This window comes from Pongo pygmaeus, chromosome X, assembly GCF_028885625.2.
Source record: "Pongo pygmaeus isolate AG05252 chromosome X, NHGRI_mPonPyg2-v2.0_pri, whole genome shotgun sequence".
Taxonomy (NCBI): domain Eukaryota; kingdom Metazoa; phylum Chordata; class Mammalia; order Primates; family Hominidae; genus Pongo; species Pongo pygmaeus.
Window position 1 is genome coordinate 74654492 of NC_072396.2, and position 19273 is coordinate 74673764.

The window sequence follows — 19273 nt, forward strand, 5'->3', positions numbered from 1 at the left end:
AACACTTTGACTGCAACCTTGTGAGAGACCCTGAACTGTAAGACTTATCTAAGCAGTGCCTGGATTCCTGATCCATGGAAACAGTGAGGTCAATGCATGGTTTTGGTTTAACTTTTGATTTTGAAGTAACTGTAAATTCACAGACAATTGTAAATAAGTAGTATGGAGATCCCAATACTTTTCACCGAGCTTCCCCAAATGGTAACATCTTGAATAGCTATAGTACATTATCAGTCCCTGTTTTCAATTCATTTGAATATATACCTAGGCGTGGAATTATGGGGTCATATTGTAATTCTATGTTTGACTTTTTGAGGAGCTGCCAAGCTGTTTTCCACAGTGACTGCATTATTTTCCACTCCCACCAGCAATGTATAAGGACTCTGATTTCCTCACAATCCCACCAACACTTGCTGCTTTCTATGTGTGCACGTGCAGGCGTATGTTTTATAATAGCCTTCCTAATGGGTGTGAAGTGGCATCTCATTGTGGTTTAGATTTGCATTTTTCTCATGACTAGTGATGTTGAGCATCTTTTCATGTGCTTATTGGTCATTTGTATATTCTCTTTGGAGAAATGTCTATTCAAATCCTTTGTTCATTTTTAGATTTGGTTGTTTGTTGTTGTTGTCGAGTTGTAGGAATTATTTATATATTCTGGATATTAATGCTTTATCAGATATATGATTTGCAAATATTTCTTCAATCCTATAGGTTGCCTTTTTACTCTGTTGATATTGTTGTTTAATGCACAAAATTTTTAATTTTGATGAAGTTCAATTGACTTAGTTTTCTTTTGTTACCTGTACTTTTGAGTCATATCCAAGAACTCATTGCCAAATCCAAGGTCATTAATATTTCCCCCTACGTTTTTTCTTTTTATTTATTTATTATTTATTTATTTATTTTTGAGACAGAATCTTGCTCTGTCACCCAGGCTGGAGTGCAGTCGTGTAATCTCCGCTCACTGCACCCTCCACCTCCTGGGTTCAAGCGATTCTCGTGCCTCAGCCTCTCGAGTAGCTGGGTGGCGTGATCATGGCTCGCTGCAGCTTTGACCTTTCGGGTTCAGGTGATTCTCCCACCTCAGCCTCCTGAGTGGCTGAAACTACAGGCACCCCGCTAATTTTTTGATTTTCTGTAGAGGCGAGGTCTCACTATGTTGCCCAGGCTGGCCTGGAACTCCTGGGCTCAAAAGATCCCTCCTGCCTCGGCCTCCCAAAGTGCTAGGATTATAGACATGAGCCACAGTGCTCTGCCTAAAATTATTTTTTTTAATTTGTTTTAGAGACAGGGTGTTGCTCTGTCACCCACGCTGGGGTGCAGTGGCCTGGTCATAGCTCACTGCAGCACCAACTCCTGGGCTCAAGCAATCCTCTCACCCCAGTCCCAGTAGCTGGGACTACAGGTGCACACCACCACGCCTGGCTATCTTTTTTTTTTTTTTTCTGTAGAGACAGGGGTCTCACCATGTTTCCCAGGCAGGTCTCTCAAGAGACCCTCCTGCCTTAGCCTTCCAAAGTGCTGGGATTACCAGCGTGAGCCATCAAGCTTGGTCGGAAATTTTTGATTACTGGTTCAGTCTCTTTACTTGTTATAAGTCTAGTCAGATTTTCTATTTTTCTTGACTCGGTTTTGGTAGTTTGTGTGTTTCTAGGAATTTGGTCATTTTATCCAGATTATCCAATAATTATAGTCTCTTATAATCCTTCTTATTTCTGTAACGTTGATAGTAATGTTTCCTCTTTCATTTCTGATTTTAGTAATTTGAACCTTTTTTTCTTAGTCAATCTAGTTAAAGTTCTGTCAATTTTGTTGATCTTGGAATCTCTGTATTATTAGTCTACTTTCTATTTTGTTTATCTCCTCTCTAATCTTTATTATTTTCTTCTTGGGTTTAGTTTGCTCTTCTTGGTGGTATAATTTTCTTCATAATTACTGTACTTGGAGTATGTTGTGATTCTTGGATCTGTGTTTATGGTATTCATCACATTTGGAAAAATTTCAGCCTTTTTTTTTTTTATTTTTATCCACCCCTCTTCCTTCAGGGACTCCCATCACATGTATAGAAGGCTGCTTGGGATTGCCCCCCAGCTCATTGATGATCTGTTCTTTCTTTCCGTCTTTTTTTCTCTATGCTTCATTCCAATAGTTTCTATTATTATGCCTTCAAGTTCACTAATCTTTTTTTCTGTAGTACCTAATTTGCTGTTAGTCCCATCTAATGTATGTATGTATTTTTTTTTTTTTTTGAGACGGAGTTTCGCTCTTGTCACCCAGGCTGGAGTGCAGTGGCGCGACCTTGGCTCACTGCAAGCTCTGCCTCCTGGGTTCAAACGATTCTCCTGCCTTGGCCTCCCGAGTAGCTGGGATTACAGGTGCCCACCACCACGCCCGGCTAATTTTTGTATTTTTAGTAGAGACCAGTTTCACCATCTTGGCCAGGCTGGTCTGAAACTCCTGACCTCTGGTGATCCAACTGCCTTGGCCTCCCAAAGTGCTGGGGTTACAGGCGTGAGCCACTGACTGCACCTGGCCTCATCCAACATATTTTTTAAAAATTTAGACATTGCCTTTTTTATCTCTAGAAGTTTATCTTTTTAAATATCTCCTGTATCTCTACTTAACATGATCAATTTTTCCCTCACCGTCTGTAATATGGTTATAATAACCATTTATTATCTTTGTCTATTAACTTTATCACCTATGTCATCTCTGGTCAGTTCCTATTAATTTTTCTCCTCATGGTGGATTACATTTTCCTGCTTCTTTGCTTGCCTGTTAATTTTCTATTGGAGGCCAGACATTAAAAATTTTACCTTGTTAGGTGCTGGGTATTTCTGTACTACTGTAAATATGTGTAAGCTTTGTTCTGGGAAGTTAAGTTATTTGGCCTTTTTAAATGCTTGCTTTTAAGCTCTTGTTTGTTTAGTTGATTTTTAAGCCAGGATCAAAAAGTAGCCTTTTAATCTACGACTAGATTTGTTGCTCTACGTGTTCCTCCTCTCTGCACTGTGGCCTAGAAACTCTCTCCAGGCAGTATGCTAGGGCACTCATACGACTCATCTTGCGCTGGGCACGGTGGCTCACGCTTGTAATCCCAGCACTTTGGGAGGCCGAGGCAGGTGGATCACCTGAGGTCAGGAGTTCGAGACCAGCCTGGCCAACATGGTGAAACCCTGTCTCTACTAAAAATACAAAAATTAGCCAGGCATGGTGGTGCACGCCTGTGATCCTAGCTACTCAGGAGGCTGAGGCAGGAGAATCGCTTGAACCTGGGAGGTGGAGGTTGCAGTGAGCCGAGATCGCACCACTGCACTCCAGCCTGAGCAACAGAGCAAGACTCTGTCTGAAAAAAAAAAAAAACCTCATCTAGTTTGTTTCTCTCCTTTCTCTTGTCACTATCAAATGCCGCCTGGTGTCCAGTGTCTGGAAACCATTGTTTTATATAGTCTGTCCCTTTTGTTGCTATTGTTTTAGGCAGTAGGGTGAATTACTCAATCTTGGCCAAATGTAGAAGTCCCTCTGCCTCTTTGTGATACTGGGATTTAAGATGTCAGAGGTCAGGTTTTTCTGGTCAGTGAGAGTGTGGCCCTGAGAGAGGGGGCTGAAATGGAATAGAAAATAAAGTTCCTGGAGTGAAGGCAGAATAAGAAATGTAAGGCTAGGCTGGGCATGGTGGCTCATGCCTGTAATCCTGGCACTTTGGGAGGCTGAGGCAGGCAGATCACCTGAGATTGGGAGTTCGAGACCAGCCTGACCAACATGGAGAAACCCCGTCTCTACTGAAAATACAAAATTAGCCGGGCATGATGGCACACGCCTGTAACCCCAGCTACTCGGGAGGTTGAGGCAGGAGAGTCGCTTGAACCAAGGAGGAGGAGGTTGCGGTGAGCTGAGATCGTGCCATTGCACTCCAGACTGGGCAACAAGAGTGAAACTCCGTCTCAAAAAAAAAAAAAAGAAAAAAAAACGTAAGCCTAAATTGTTAAGTGAGTCATTCATGGGGATGCTCAACAGGCAAACTAAGTGGGAACAGAACTGGTATTACAGACAGAGGGATGAGAATGGCAAAGGGCCTGGAGGAATAAATTAGCAGGAGCGTCAGAGAATTACAAAGTATTTCTTATAGCTGGAATATAAAGTACGTAAGAAGCTGCTATGGTTTGAATGCGTCCCTTCTAAAATTCAGTTGTTGCCTTTATGATAATATCAAGAGATGGGTCTTTTAAGAGGTGATTAGGCCATGAGGGCCTCTCCCTCATGAACAGGATTAAGGCCTTCAGAAAGGAGAAAAGAGACTTTTTAAAAACTCTTTTCCCTCCTCCTCCACCCCCTCCACTTTCCCCTCCTACTTGTTCCAAAAAAAAAAAAAAAATTTGCCCATAAAAGTTTCTGGATGGGAAAAAAAGAGGCTTCCCAGAGCGTTCAGTTTGCTTGCCCTGCCACCTCTGTCTTGTGAGGACACAGAATTATTTTCCTTCAGAGGAGGCAGCCCTCACCAGCAACCCAACATGCTGGCTCCTTGATCTTGGACTTCCCAGCCTTCAGAACTGTGAGAATACAAATTTCTATTCTTTAAAAATTACCCAATTTCAGGTATTCCGTTATAGCAGCACAAAACAAAGACAGAAATCATGTCAGGAAATGAAATGGACAGGTGACTATATTTGAAGGATCCTGTCTGTTATACTAAGGAATTGGATTTTTTTTTTTTTTTTTTTTTTTTGAGATGGAGTCTCGCTCTGTCGCCCAGGCTGGAGTGCATTGGCGCGATCTCGGCTCACTGCAAGCTCCGCCTCCCGGGTTCATGCCATTCTCCTGCCTCAGCCTCCCAAGGAATTGGATATTTTCTTAAAGGCAATTGATAAAGTCAAGAAATTGACAAATTATACTACAAAGCTATGGTAACCAAAACTACATAGTACTGGCATTAAAAACAGACACATAGACCAATGGAACAGAATAGAGAACCCAGAAACAAATCCATACATCTACAGTGAACTTCATTTTCTTGTTGTTTTTTTTTTTTTTTTTTTTTTTGAGACAGAGTCTCACTCTTTTACCAGGCTGGAGTACAGTGGTGTGATCTCGGCTCACTGCAACCTCTGCCTCCCGGGTTCAAGCAATTCTCCTGCCTCAGCCTCCTGAGTAGCTGAGACTACAAGCACGCACCACCACACCCAGCTAATTTTTGTATTTTTAGTAGAGACGGGGTTTCACCATGTTGGCCAGGATGGTCTCAAACTCCTGACCTCGTGATCTGCACCCCCTTGGCCTCCGAAAGTGCTGGGATTACAGGTGTGAGTCACCACGCCCGGCCAGTGAACTCATTTTCGACAAAGGTGTCAAGAACATATATTGGGAAAAGGACAGTCTCTTCAATAAATGGTGCTGGGAAAACTGGATATCCATATGCAGAAGAATGAAACTAGACCCCTATCTCTCACCACATACAAAAATCAAATCAAAATGGATTAAATACATAAATCAAAAACCTCAAACTATGAAACTACTAAAAGAAAACATTGGGGAAACTCTCCCAAACAGTGAACTGGGCAAAGATTTCTTGAGTAATACCCCACAAGCACAGGCAATTAAGGCAAAAATGAACAAGTGGGATCACATCAAGTTAAAAAGCGTCTGCACAGCAAAGGAAACCATCAATGCAGTGAAGAGACAACAATCCACAGAATGGGAGAAAATATTTTTAGACTATCTGTCTGACAAGGGATTAATAACCAGAATATATAAGGAGCTCAAACAACTCTATAGGAAAAAAATCTAATAATCTGATTTAAAAATGGGCAAAAGATCTGAATAGCTGTTTCTCAAAAGGAGACATACAAATGGCCAACAGGTATATGAAAAGGTACTCAACATCACTGATCACCAGAGAAATGCAAATCAAAACTACAATGAGGTATCATCTCACTTTAGTTAAAATGGCTTTTATCCACAAGACAGGCAATAGCAAATGCTGGTGAGGATGCAGAGAAAAGGAAAACCTCACACACTGTTGCTAGGAATGTAAATTAGTACAACCACTATGGAGAACAGTTTGGAGGTTCCTGAAAAACTAAATATAGGCCGGGTGCGGTGGCTTATGCCTGTAATCCCAGCAATTTGGGAGGCCGAGGCAGGAGGATCATTTGAGCCAGGAGTTCAATACCAGCCTGGCAACATAGTGAGACCCACACCTGTAGTCCTAGAGCTTGAGGTGGGAGGATCGCTTGAGCCTTAGAGGTCAAGGCTACAGCGAGCTGTGATTGTGCCATTGCACTCCAGCCTGGATGACAGGGTGAGACCCTGTCTCAAAAAAAAAAAAAAAAAAAAGAAAGAAAGAAAACTAAAAATATACCTATAATTCAGCAACCCCCTGCTAGGTATATACTCCCCCAAAAAGGGAATCAGTATGTTGAAAAGATATCTGCACTCCCATGTTTAGTGTGGCACTATTCATAATAGCCAAGATTTGGAAGCAACCTAAATGTCCATCAACAGACAAATAGATAAAGAAAATGTGCTACATATACACAATAAAGTACTATTAGCCATAAAAAAGAAGGAGAGCCTGTTATCTGTAACAACACGGATAGAACTGAAGGTCATTAAGTGAAATAAGCCAGGCACAGAAAGACAGACTTGGCATGTTCTCACTTACTTGTGGGAGCTAAAAATTAAAACAATTGAACTTATGGAGATAGATGGTAGAACAATGGTTACCAGAGGCTGGGAAGGGCCTGGGGGTGGGGGAGAGTGGGAATGGTTAATAGGTACAAAAATAAAGTGAGATAGGGCTGGGCGTGGTGGCTCATGCCTGTAGTCCCAGCACTTTGGGAGGCCAATGCAGGTGGATAACCTGAGGTCAGGAGTTCGAGACCAGCCTGGCCAACATGGTGAACTCTCGTTTCTACTAAAAATACAAAAATTAGCTGGGCGTGGTGGCAGGTGCCTGTAATCCCTGCTACTTGGGACGCTGAGGCAGGAGAATCGCTTGAATCCGGGAGGTAGAGGTTGCAGTGAACCAAGATCGTGCCATTGCACTCCAGCCTGGGCGACAGAGTGAGATCCTGTCTCAAAAATAAATAAATAAATTGATTAATTAATTATTTAAAAAAGTGAGATAGAATGAATAAGCTCTAGTATTTGATAGCACAACAGGGTGACTACAGTCAACAATAATTTATTGTACATTTAAAAATAGCTAAAAGACAATAATTGGATTGTTTGTAATACAAGGAAAGGATAAATGCTTGAGGTGATGGATACCCCATTTACCCTGATGTGATTATTATGCATTGCAGCCTGTATCACAACATCTCATGTACCCCATAAACAGGTACACCTAATATGCACTCACAAAAATTAAAAATAACTTTAAAAAAAAGAAATTTGGAGGCCAGGGAGTCAGATAGTCATCTGGATAAATTCTGGAGTCTCGCAGCTGATGACAGGACACGGGGTGGAGAGGAGAACTAAAAGCTAGATTCAAAAATACCTACTGCATAAGGAGGCTGGGATGCTAGTTTTAAGGTTGTGTAAAAGGTTATCAAGCCAAGTGTCCTGAGCCTCAAAGGAGAAGACATTTGTTGACCCAGGAGTAGCAGATTTGGCAATGGGGAGCTAGGAGAAAGCTTCTGTCATGTCCTTCCCAACTCCTCATCTTTTTATTTATTTATTTATTTTTCAAATTCTGCTTCACAATGATAGGAAGAGCCGACACTGAAGGATCAAAAAGCCACGTTGCTATGAACTCTTGGCTGCCACAAGCCTTTTTTGTTTGTTTTGTTTTTGAGACAGTCTCGCTCTGTCATCCAGGCTGGAGTGCAGTGGCGAGATCTCGGCTCACTGCAACCTCTGCCTCCCGGGTTCAAGCGATTCTCCTGCCTCAGCCTGCCGAGTAGCTGGGACTACAGGCATGTGCCACCATTTTTGTATTTTTAGTAGAGATGGGGTTTCGCCATGTTGGCCAGGCTGGTCTCGATCCCCTGAACTCAAGTGATCTGCCTGCCTCGGCCTCCCAAAGGACTGGGGTTATAGGCGTGAGCCACCAAGCTGGTTTTTTTTTTTTTTTAGATTAGTCAAGTGAAGCAGTGAGAGTGGAGAAGGAACAAAGAAATCTGTAGCTGGTTGTGATCAATTAGTTGTAAACACCACTGCACTCCAATCAGCCAGCCCATCTTTTTCATAGGCAGAATGCGACGGAAGAAGCCTGGAGCAGGCTATGGGGAAGCAGGAGCCTCGGGAGAGAGCCCAACCCAGTTAAGGCAGGAGGTAGAACGGAAAGTTCAGTGAAGAAAGCCAGGATGTACGGGAGTTTGTTTCTCACTGAGCAGGGGTTCCAGTGGTTATAGTGGAAAGGGCTCCAAGAAAAGCGAACAGTGGGAAAAACAGGTTCAGGTGTGTGTGGAGGAAAGGGAAGCATCTGGGGCTCTGACATTAGTTTTGACCTCTTATCCAATCTTGTGAAGGTAGCAGCACCTCCTGTATTGTCATTATTTCTTTAATGGCATTCTTTTTAAAGTGTTTAATTCAAACCTATATTTGTAGTTTCTAAAATGTTGATCACAGACCATTTTGTTGTTACACATGTCTGCCAATGAAAACAAAAGGCAAAGAGAATCACTCCCATCCCTATAAAAGGAATGGCTCCTTTTCTAACGTTCTTTTTTTTTTTGAGACGGAGTCTTGCTCTGTCGCCCACGCTGGAGTGCAGTGGCGCAATCTTGGCTCACTGCAAGCTCCACCTCCCAGGTTCATGCCATTCTCCTGCCTCAGCCTCCCGAGTAGCTGGAACTCCCGCCACCACGCCCAGCTAATTTATTTATTTTTTTTAATTTTTAGTAGAGACAGGGTTTCACCGTGTTAGCCAGGATGGTCTCGATCTCCGGACCTCGTGATCCTCCCGCCTCGGCCTCCCAAAGTGCTGAGATTACAGGCGTGAGCCACCGCGCCCGGCCTCTAACAACATTCTTTAAAAATATACATTTTACACTCCCTGCACCTCAGCAAAGGTGGCAATGTAATCAACACACTGGCTTATTTTGTTCTCCTCACTATTAGACGCATGTCCCCAAACTACCTGTTATAAGCCCTGTTTTTTTTGGACTTCTCAAGGGCTTTGCCCATAGTTCTTTCCCCGGCATCTGCGACAGTACCACTTGCGCTTTGGTTTATGATTGAGACTCACACACGAGAAGCGGAACCACTCGATGGGGCATTCATTGTCGCAGTGGATCATCTCCCAGTAGGAGGGCTCGCTGGGGTCGATGGGGAGGTCTGCGGGGGACGCCTGCCGCTACGCCTTGGCCATGGAGCTCTGTTTCTTCTTGGAGGTCTGCGCTTTCTTCTCCTTGGGCGTGCCCGATGTGGCGGTTGCTGGACGCGTTCTCACGGTTCTCGTTGTTGCGCTGCCGCCGAGAACGCTTTGCTGTTGGGCTTCTCCGCCTGCGCGTCCGCCTCGCCCCTGGGCGTGTCCGGGCCGACCTTGCCGCCGTCGCGCTGCGTCGCCCTGCTCCTGCTGCCCGTGGAACGGCTCCACTTGGCTATCCACCTGCCGCGTGCGGCTCTCCACCAGCTCCACCCTCTGGCTCTTGATCTGGATCTTCTGGTCGCCCGGCTCCTAGCTGCGGATCAGGGCCCGCTGGGCGCAGGGTGGCACCCGCGGCTTCTGCGCGCAGTCCGTGTCGCGGCGGACCTTCTCATAGCACTTGTCCAGGTCCTTCAGGGTCTCCTCCAGCAAAGTCTCCGCGCCGCGATCCCGGCTAACTCACGCCTCCCCCGCCATGCGCGGCCGCACCCTCCGGTCTGCAGAGGTGTGGCATGTGACCGTCTGCGAGCAGGTGTCGCGGGACGCCGGGGCGGGGCGGGGCCGGCCGCCCGAGCTGCAGCCCAGGCCCCCAGCCCCCAGCCCCAGCCCCGGCCCGGCCTCCGGCATTGCTCCGCGGCCGGAAGCGCAATGCCCTTCTTACTGTGCTCCATTGCAACCATTTTTACTTTCATTTTAACTTTTTTTTTTTTTTTGACAGAGTCTCCCTCTGTAGCCTAGGCTTGAGTGCAGTGGCGCGATCTTGGTTCACCACAACCTCTGCCTCCCGAGTTCAAGCGATTCTCCTGCCTCAGCCTCCCAAATAGCTGGGACTACAGGCGCGCCATGCCAGGCTAATTTTTTGTATTTTTAGTAGAGACAGGGTTTCACTGTGTTCGCCAGGCTGGTCTCGAACTCCTGACCTCGTGATCCGCCCGCCTCGGCCTTCCAAAGTGCTAGGATTACGGGCGTGAGCTAACTCTTACTTTGTTTTCTGCTTAAAACTCACATGATCTGATTGGCATGTCTCCAAGCAAACACGCTCTAGCCCTTATGAAATGTGCTCTCTGTAGCTAAAACCTTGTTACAATGTCTTAAGTCATGGCCCGAAAGGCCAGATTGTTTTCTCAGACACTGTCAAATAGCTCTGCATTCACTGCTGCTATATCTTTCCTGCTCTTCCAGAATCTCTGCTTTCAGTTGGAAGAAGTAGAAATGTCGCAAGGTTTTCAGCTTTTGCCCAGGCGTTGTTCTGTAGAAGCGCTTTGCCGGTTACTTGTGGAAGTGCTTTTCAACCCTGTGTAAGGCACTAGAGGTCAGAAAGTTTGGTAAATTCTGTGACATACTCCAGATTCATAGTTTAGAAAAACAGCACCTCCACCGGGTGCAGTGGCTCATGCCTGTAATCCTAACACTTTAGAAGGCAGAGGTGGGAGGGTCTCTGGAAACTAGGAGCTGGAGACCAGCCTGGGCAACACAGGGAGACCCCCACCTCCACCCCCATCTCTGCAAAAAATTTTAAACATTAGTTAGGCTTGGTGATTCTCCCCTGTAGTCCCAGCTATTTGAGAGCCCAGGAATTTGAGGCCTCAGTGAGCTATAATTGTGCCACTGCACTCCAGCCTGGGTGACAAAGCAAGACCCTGTCTCAAAACAAACAAATTTTAGCATTATATGCCCACCGTTTTGCACCTTGCTTCTTCCACTTGAGGCAAGCTTGTCCAATCCGCAGACCGTGGGCCTCAGGCGGTACAGGACTGCTTTGAATGCATCTCAACACAAATTTGTAAACTTTCTTAAAACATTATGAGATTTTTGGGCCCAGCGTGGTGGCTCATGCTTGTAATCCCAGCACTTTGGGAGGCCAAGGCAGGCAGATCACCTGAGGTTAGGAGATCGAGACCAGCCTGGCAAACATGGTGAAACCCCATCTCTACTAAAATACAAAAAAATTAGCCGGGCGTGGTGGCACGCACCTGTAGTCCTAGCTACTTGGAAGGCTGAGGCAGAAGAATCGCTTGAACCTGGGAGGCAGAGGTTGCAGTGAGCCGAGATTGTGCCACTGCACTCCAGCCTGGGCAACAGAATGAGACTCCGTCTCAAAATAGATAAATAAATAAATAAATAGATTTTTTTTGGCAATTTAAAAAAATATAGCTAGCTCATCAGCTACCGTTAGTGTTAGTGTATTTTATGTGTGGCCCAAGACAATTCTTCTTCCAATGTGGCCCAGGGAAGCCAAAAGATTGGACATCCCTGAAAGGGTATATCCTGGAAGTATATCTTTCCAAGTGAGTCTATATAGAGCTACTCATTATTTTTGTGACTGCATAGTATTGTGTCCAGAGTTGGTTCCTTCCGGTGGGTTCTTGGTCTCACCAACTTCAAGAATGAAGCCGCGGACTTTCACGGTGAGTGTTACAGCTCTTAAAGGTAGCATGGGCCCAAACAGTGAGCAGCAGCAAGATTTACTGTGAAGAGCGAAAGAACAAAGCTTCCACTGCATGGAAGGGGACCTGAGCCAGTTACTGCTGCTGGCTGGGGTGGCCAGCTTTTATTCCCTTTTTTGGCCCTGCCCACGTCCTGCTGATTGGTCCATTTTACAGAGTGCTGATTGGTCCATTTTACAGAGTGCTGATTGGTCCATTTTACACAGTGCTGATTGGTGCGTTTACAATCTTTTAGCTAGACACAGAGTGTTGATTGGTGCACTTTTTTTTTTTTTTAAAGAGACAGAGTCTTGCTCTGTCGCCCAGGCTGGAGTGCAGTGGCATGATCTTGGCTCATTGCAAGCTCCGCCTCCCGGGTTCATGCCGTTCTCCTGCCTCAGCCTCCTGAGTTGCTGGGACTACAGGCGCTCGCCACCATGCCTGGCTAATTTTTTTTTAATTTTTATTTTTAGTAGAGACAAGGTTTCACCATGTTAGCCAGGATGGTCTTGATCGCCTGACCTTGTGATCTGCCCACCTTGGCCTCCCAAAGTGCTGGGATTACAGGCATGAGCCACTGCACCCAGCTGATTGGTGCGTTTTTACAGAGTGCTGATTGGTGCATTTACAATCCTTTAGCTAGACACAGAGTGCTGATTGGTGTGTTTTTACAGAGTGCTGATTGGTGCATTTACAATCCTTTAGCTAGACACAGAGTGCTGATTGGTGTGTTTTTACAGAGTGCTGACTGGTGCATTTACAATCCTTTAGCTAGACACAGAGCACTGATTGGTGCGTTTACAATCCTTTAGCTAGACAGAAAAGTTCTCCAAGTCCCCACTCGACCCAGGAAGTCCAGCCAGCTTCACCTCTTAATCCCCACTCTAAACAGGACACCCCAACTGCTGTTGGGAATTAGGCAATGACCGCTCTAACTACTTCCCGCTGGATAGAGGCGAAGAAGGGGCCCTGCAGTTGTAGTGTCCTCTTTAGTGAACTCTTTAGGCCAGTCAAAGGGCCAGCAGGTTGGTCCAGGGGTCCTCGGTAGAAGTTGTTAGTTGAACTCATTTGGGATTCCATTTGTAAGACCATCTGTAGCTTGATGGCCTCGATCCTAGAGGAAACAAATTTGACAAGGAGGTTAAAAATACAGGGCCCAAAGGAGAGTAATAGCAAGATGGCTGTCACGGGACCTAGAAAGGGGAGAAGCCATGTCGCCCAACTCCAGAGGTTGGCATAAGAGTTTGAGAGGCACTGTCTGATTTCAAAAGCCTTTTCCTGTAAATGCTGGGCAGCATCTCGTACTATCCCTGACTGGTTAGTGTAAAAACACTCTTCCCCTAAGAAGGTGCAGAGTCCTCCTTTCTCAGCAGTGAGGAGGTCTAGGCCTCAGCGGTTTTGGAGAGTCACTGCTGCCAAAGAGTCTATTTGGAATTGTAGAGTAAGGATAGATTCTGTTATTTCTTGTAAGCTATATGAGAAATCCTTTGAGAGTGTGTGGTAGTAGGATAATGAAGTAGATAAACCAGCTATTCTGGTTCCTGTAGCAGTGGCCATTTCTAACCCTATAAGTAGGGGTATTAGTTGTATGACCCTGTGCTGATGGACTTGAGTTTTGAGGGGCACTGATAAGATCTGATTTCCATAAGATTAGAAGTTAGGATAATACAAGTTACACTGTTAACTTTTAGCAAATTTTACTTTTGTTGAAAACCTTGTAAGTTTGGGAATTTAATTTTTCTTTGCTATTAATAAAACCTCGTTCAGTCCATATTAACTTAGAATTGGTATAGATGGCTCCTTCTTGATTCTGTAAGTACTTTAAGGTTTGGCTGGGTGCAAACAGCTCACATGTTTGAGCAGACCAATTACTGGGCAATTTTCCTAATTCTGCTTCTACAAGAGTTTCTTTATTGCTTACTGAATACCCATTGTGTCTTTTTCCCTTAATCACCAAGGAGGAACCATCTATTGTCCTGTCCTGAAGGGAGTTCCTCCTAGATCTGGTCAGACCTTTGTGTGGTAATTAATTAAGATTCCCTGTTAGGAAACCTGCTGGGTTAAGGATTTTTGATAGGAAGGCTACGCGTTGTCAGTGGCCTTAGTGCTTTTGGGCTACACTCTTGTTTACACTGACAACAAGGTGGTATTGGAGTGTTGTAGGGTCATGGAGAAGACCTTCGGTTATCTATTATAGGTTTTAAATTTACCCTGGCTTTTAAAGGAATAGGGTACACTGTTTTTTCTTTACTACTTCTCTCTCTTTCTCTCTTTCTTTCTCTTTGACTTTCTGTCTCTTTCTCTCTCTTTGACTCTTTGTCTCCTTCTCTTCCTCTCTCTCTCTTTGACTGCCTCTTTGTCTGTCTCTTCCTCTGCCTGTCTCTCTCTTTGACTCCTTCTTTGTCTGTCTCTTCCTCTCTTTCCTTCTCTCTTTGACTTTCTGTCTCTCTCTCTTCCTCTCTCTGACTTGCTCTTTGTCTCTCTGTCTCTTCCTCTCTCTCTCTCTCGCTCTTTCTCTCTGACTTTCTGTCTCTTTCTTTCTCTCTTTCTCTTTGACTTTCTGTCTCTCTTTCTTTCTCTGTCTCTCTCTTTCTGTCTGTCCCCCCCAACCCTTTGACTTTCGCTTCAGCAGTGTAAGACTGCCACCTCCTTGGGTTTTTGCACTGTGTGCAATAACTCCATGATTTCTTTGTGATATTTAATGGGGGTTCCCTCAGAGGTTAGGAACTCCTTTTCTTTCCATATTGCAGCATTGGAATGTAGGATTAGATAAGCATACTTGCTATCTGTATACACATTTATTCTTTTTCCCTTTCCCAGTTCTAAGGCTTGGGTAAGTGCCACTAGTTCTGCTAACTGGGTGCTGGTCCCTGGGGGAAGAGGCTTACTTTCAAGTACTGTTACATCACTAACTATGGCATAACCTGCCTTTCATATCCCATTCTCCACAAATGAACTTCCATTGGTATATAGGTTAAGGTCGGGATTAGCTAAGGGGACTTCTAAGAGATCCTCTCGGGTGGCATAAGTCTGGACTATAATTTGTTGGCAGTCATGCTTGATTAGTTCTCCATCCTCTGGGAGAAAAGTGGCAGGGTTTAGGGCCACACATGTGAGTATTTAAAGCACCGGTCCCTCAAGAAGTAGCACCTGGTATCTGAGCAGGCGCTTGTCTGACAGCCATAAACTTCCTTTGGCACCTAGCATGCCATTTACATCATGAGTAATCCAGACAGTGAGATCCTTTCCTTGTATTATTTTGATCGCCTCTGACACTAAGATGGCCACCACCGCTACTACCCATAAACAATGAGGCCAGGCTTTTGCTACTATATCAATTTCCTTACTTAGGTATGCCACTGGTTGTGGGGTTGTCCCATGAGTTTGAGTAAGGACTCCAAGAGCTATTCCTGCTCTCTCTGTGACATATAAAGAGAAGTTTTGTCCTGTGGGAAGGCTTAGGGATGGAGCTTGTTCTAGGGCCTGCTTTAAGGTTTTGAAGGCTGTTTCTGCCTCTGGTTTCCATTCCACTAGATGAGTATTTGCCTTCTGGGTCTCCTTGACTAGAGTATAGAGTGGTCTGGCCATCTTGCTGTATCCAGGGATGCATAGTCGGCAAAAGCCAGTGATTCCAAGGAACCCCACAACTGTTTTAATGTCCTAGGGTGAGGATAAGCAAGTATAGGCTGTATTCATTCCTTGCTGATGGCCCTGGTTCCTCTGGCTAAGATTAGGCCTACATATTTGACTTGTTATAGGCAGAGCTGGGCCTTCGATTTAGAGACCTTGTACCCTTGATTAGCTAGAAAGTTCAAGAGATCTAGAGTAGCCTGCTGGCATGATGCTTCTGAACTGGTAGCCAAAAGTAAATCATCCACATACTGAAGGACCAGAGTGCCTGGACTTGAGAAGTGGTCTAGATCTTGTGCCAGTGCCTGACCAAACAGATGAGGGCTATCCCTAAACCCTTGGGGCAAGACCGTCACATAAGTTGGGATGTGTGGTCTGTGGGATCCTCAAAGGCAAAGAGAAACTGGAAGTCAGAATGCAGGGGAATACAGAAGAAGGCATCCTTGAGGTCCAGAACCATGAACCATTCTGCTTCCTCTGGTATTTGAGAGAGCAGGGTATAGGGGTTGGGTACAACTGGATTTAGAGGAATTACTGCCTCATTGATGAGTCTAAGATCTTGCACTAGTCTCTACTGACCATTCGGGTTTTGTACTCCTAGAATTGGGGTGTTGCAGGGACTGCTGCATTTTCTTACTAAGCCTTGAGCTTTTAAATGTCTAACAATATCCTGTAATCCTTTATGAGCTACAGGCCTTAAGGGATATTGCCTTTGATAAGGAAAAGTGGTGGGTCTTTTAGCCTGATTTGGACTGGGCGGGTATTTTTTGCCCCTCTGAATTGTCCTTCCAATGCCCAGACTTCAGGGTTGATTCCCTCTTCAAGTAGGGGACAACAAATGAATAACTTGTTCCCCATATTCACATAGATAATACCTCCAGCTTTGGCTAATATGTCCCTCCCTAATAAGGGTGTGGGACTTTCAGGCATAATGAGAAAGGAGTGTGAAAAGAGCAAAGTCTCCCAGTTACAACTGAGGAGGTGGGAGAAATACCTGGTTACAGGCTGTCCCAGGATTCCTCGGATGGTAATGGACCTTGAGGACAGCTGTCTGAGATAGGAGATTAACACGGAGAAAGCCATGCCAGTGTCCAGGAGGAAGTCAATTTCCTGGCCCTCAATGGTTAAACATACCCGGGGCTCAGTGAGGGTGATGACATGAGCTGGCGCTTGCCCCGGGCACCCTCAGTCCTTTTGTTGGATCATCTGGTTGGGGGCTTCTGGCCCAGAGAAACTTTGCACCTTCCAGTGACTGGCTCGGCATAGTGGACATGGGCGAGGGGGCAGCTTGTTTCTCTTTGGACAATCTTTTTTAAAGTGTCCTTGTACACCACACTGATAACAAGCCCTACCGGGTGATTGGCCTGCTCCATTTTCTGTCCTCTGAACCACCAAGGTTTGTTTGTCTGAGGGCCATGACTAAGGCTGTGGCCTTTCTCTGATCTTGCTTTTCCTTTTTGGCCATTTCCTCTTGGTCCCTATTATAGAACACCAAGGTTGCCAGGTTTAATAATGCCTCCAGATTTTGTTCAGGGCCCAGGGCTCGCTTTTGGAGCTTTCTCCTGATATCTGCAGCTGATTGGGTAATAAACTTATCTTTTAGGATCAATTGACCCTCGAGGGAGTCAGGTGACAGGGGAGTATATTTTCTTAAGGCCTCCCATAGCCACTCAAGGAATGCAGAAGGATTTTCTTTCTTTCCCTGAGTTATGGTGGAAATCATTGAATAATTCATGGGCTTTTTCCTAATTCTCTTTAGTCCTTCTAGAACACAGGTCAGCATATGTTTATGACTCCAGTCCCCATGATCTGAGTCTAGGTCCCAGTGGGGATCCATACTGGGGATGGCTTGCTGACTGGTAGGGAATTTGTCCCTTTCTTTGGCTGTTATTCTATCATTCACTTGATTAAGACACCAGGTATCTCCAAGCTCTCGGGCTACAGCTAAAGCCACATTCTTTTCATTAAAGGCCAGGGTTTGATCTAACAACAGCATGACATCTCTCCAAGTGAGATCAAAGGTTTGCCCTAGACCCTGTAGGACATCTATATACCTATCAGGATCATCTGAAAACTTCCCCAGGTCTGCCTTGATCTGCTTTAAATCAGAGAGGGAGAAGGGGACATGTACCCGAGTTGGGCAAAATTCCCCTCCTCCTACAGCTTGAAGGGGACATAACCAATAGCCTGGGGGTTTTTGTGGTCCCTTGGAGATTTCTTTTCTTGTTTCCTTCTGGGTGGGGGAGATTAGAGGAGGCTTATCATTAATAGGAAGGGGAGCTGTAGGAAGGCTAGGATATGGAGGTAAGCTGAGAGGTCCTCCTGTGGGACGTAAATTGCAAGCTTTGCATAGTTGTGAATTCTCCTTTGATGAAAAGAAAGCTTGGACATAAGGTATTTCACTCCATTTGCCTTCCCTCTTACAGAAAAGGTCAAGCTGCAGGATAGTATTGTAATTTATACTTCCCTCAGGTGGCCATTTTTCCCCATCAGAGAGAGAATATTGGGGCCAGGCCGTAGTGCAGGAAAAAAAATAAGCCACTTCTTTTTCAGGGTTTGTGGGTCAAATTGGTCTCAATGGATTAGGATGCATTTCAAGGGTGAGCCTGTTGATGCCTGAGTGTTTCCTATCTGAAAGAAAACACCGCCCATGGTTTTGGTTTGTTTGCTCCCCACCCCACCGCAGCCCCCCGCTGGCCCAAGAACCTGCAACGGTCCCTGGACTCTGCTGATTGGAATAGTTGTGCTCACCGACGCAGCAGCAGAAACCTTAGTTTTCCTCTTAGACCACAAAGAGGACCGAGGAAGGTCAGATTTAGTGGACCTTACCGACCCATTCTTGAAAACCTGTTAGAGTCCTAAGCATCCTCCTGTTAGTATTGGGACCTTACCCGTGTCCTATAAAGATGTTATGCCCCAAAAGGCTGGGTGCAGTGGCTCATGCCTGTAATCTCAGCACTTTGGGAGGCCGAGGTGGGTGGATCACCTGAGGTCAGGAGTTCGAGATCAGCCTGGCTAACATGGTGAAACCCCGTCTCTACTAAAAAATACAAAACATTGCCAGACGTGGTGGCAGGCACCTTAATCCCAGCTACTTGGGAGGCAGAGGCAGGAGAATCGTTTGAACCCAGGAGGCACAGGTTGCAGTGAGCCGAGATTGAACCATTGCACTCAAGCCTGGGGGACAAGAACGAGACTTCTCTCAAAAAAAAAAAAAAAGATGTTATGCCCCAAAAATGAAGTGGAGGGCCATACCCTGAGGGAGGGAAGGGATCTCCAGGGTTGGAAGAGTGATGCCTTTTGTCCTCACTTCTCATCATATGAATAGGAAGGATATAATTTCTGAGGCTCCCCATATCCTAGCTTCAGGAATAGCTTTTGTTAGGCCTGCTAGTCTGAGGAGGGACCCTAAAATTCCAGATAGTGTCCCCCCACTGACAGGGCTTTAGGCAAAAAATGTCTTTCTGATTGCTGAGCCCGGGTGCCTAAAGAAGGGAACAGAGTCCTGAAGTTTATACTAGAAATCATTCTTATAGGAGAAAATAGAAAAGCACCAGAGACAGGGAGTGGTTTTTAAAAGCAAGACAAGCCTCGGAGAAGAGGGGCGGGAGGAAGTTTGTCTGATAGGTGTTAGGACCCAGGAGGCAAGAGTCAGGATAGATAGGATAGATGGGCAAGTCTTGCTTGGGCGACATGACTTTGAGAGTTCCGCTCATGGCTACAGGGTCAACCAACTTTTTGTCGGGACCCCGGAGCTGAATGGCTTTCCTCTCTGTCGACCCTTGGCTCAGCCTGCAAGTACAGGAAAAGCGGAAGCTGGTTCCAGTCAAACCAACTCTCACAACTCTGAAGAGTTGGGAGTTGTTAGAGAGCCCTTTCCCAGAAAGCCTGAAACCCATGTCTT

General features: G+C 45.4%; 1 pseudogene; it reads right to left on the reverse strand.

Moving 5' to 3' along the window:
* Nucleotides 1-9081: 9081 nt before the first annotated feature.
* On the reverse strand, nucleotides 9082-9769 carry LOC129024117 (inhibitor of growth protein 1-like; annotated as a pseudogene).
* Nucleotides 9770-19273: the final 9504 nt, after the last annotated feature.